This window comes from Varanus komodoensis, unplaced genomic scaffold (genome assembly GCF_004798865.1).
Source record: "Varanus komodoensis strain SLA01 unplaced genomic scaffold, ASM479886v1 scaffold14_1, whole genome shotgun sequence".
Taxonomy (NCBI): domain Eukaryota; kingdom Metazoa; phylum Chordata; class Lepidosauria; order Squamata; family Varanidae; genus Varanus; species Varanus komodoensis.
This window is the reverse complement of record NW_025335438.1, coordinates 17774149-17776077: the sequence shown is the minus strand read 5'-3', so window position 1 is coordinate 17776077 and position 1929 is coordinate 17774149.

Below are 1929 nucleotides of genomic sequence, written 5' to 3'. Positions count from 1 at the left end.
ATGAAGGCTACTCCATTTCTTCTGAGGGATTCTTGCCCGCAGTAGTATACCTGATGGTCATCTGAATTAAATCCACCCATTCCTGTCCATTTTAGTTCACTGATTGTTCAGATGTTGACGTTCAGTCTTGTCATCTCTTCTTTGACCACACCAGCTTGCCTTGATTCATGGATCTTACATTTCAGGTTCCTATGGAATATAGATCTTTACAGCATCGAACTTTCCTTTCACCACCAGATACTGTACATCTGTAACTGAGTGTCCTTTCGGCTTTGACCCAGTTGCTTCATTCTTTCTGGCGCTACTAGTACTAGCCCTCCGTTCTTCCCCAGTAGCATATTGGACACCTTCCGACCTGAGGGGCTCATCTTCTGGCGTCATATCTTTTTGCCTTTTGGTACTGTCCATGGGGTTTTTATGGCAAAGATACTGGAGTGGGTTGCCATTTCCTTCTCCAGTGGATCACATTTTGTCAGAGCTCTCTGCTATGACCTGTCCGTCTTGGGTGACCCTGCACGGCATAGCTCATAGCTTCATTGAGCTACGCAAGCCCCTTTGCCATGACAAGGCAGTGATCCATGAAGGAGTATGGAAAAATACAACATAATTAACCCAGAACTGATTTTAAAATAAAGACATTTAGAAACAATACTGAGATATGAAATAAGTATTCTCCATGGAGAATGGATCCTTGACTCTGTTCAAAGTGTAATTCTTTCTTGGATAACCACTAATGCCTAAACATCTTAGGCAGCTAAGTACCATCTTCTACATCTTAGGGGGAAAAAAGCTGCTCTGCTCCTGGTATATGCCCAAGCCAGAGGTGAGGGATGCTTGGAGCTGGCTGACTTTTCCCATCTTAACTTGCCTGGGATTACTTTTTCTGTTCAAACTTGTAAACCTCTGAACTCAGCAGGACAGGGTAATTTCTGTCTAAGTGCAGCCCTTCACAGCAGGAGGAAAGGAGGCGGAGGACTCCCTCCCCCAGAAACAGTGTTTCTTGGAAGTACAAGTCTCCTCCCCCTCACACCCCTTGGTTGCCCACATAAACTGGCTTAGAATGGTTGTCAACTGCAAGGAGAAGTAAGGGATTGGAGGTCTGATCTCCAACTGCAAGGTCAGAACATTTTCGCAGTCTTGTAACTGGGGTCCAAGCAATCCTATGACCACTGTCTAACAGCTATGGAACTTAGCTGTCCATGCATAATATCAGTAATAACAACCTATGCCTGACTCCTGTCAATTTTAGAACGTTTCCACAGTATATGGAAACAAGGGTATATATATATTTTGCATCAGTAGTATGAAGTACCCACACACACTGAAACTGCAAACACTAAAAAGACTTTAGTTAAAAAAAATGTTCATGTTTTGAATACCTTCTTTGTTGTATGACAAATGGAGATGAAGGAAAGTCAATACAAATAAAGAAGAGACATTGGAAAGCCTTATAGGGAACCCTAATATTTGGAGGGGGGATCAGCCATGGGGATTTCACTAACATTTTCTAAACTGCTAGAGGAGAGAAATTTGAAAGTGGTTTTTCATCTTGCTTCATTCTCCTTCTATATAGCCTTAAAGGGAAAAAATCAATCTCATTGGCATTAATGGGAGTGGGGAAAGTATGGCAACTCCAAGGATGGTTGATAGTAACTAGTACCACTTTAATGGAGCTTTCTGTGGTGTTTATTTCAGGTTTGGGGTTCAGCACCATGGAGTTGAGACTAAACACTAGACTGGATACATCACCCATTGACAATGAAGCCACCAACTGGGTTTGTATCAGGAGAACAAGGGCATATGGATCTTCTAGATCTAAGACCTTCATTGACACATCCAATTTTTGCCCCATTGCCTCTCCTAAGTAAAAATTCAATAAAAACTAAGGAAAAATATTTCATTTAAAAGTCCTTTTTTCCTTTCATTTCC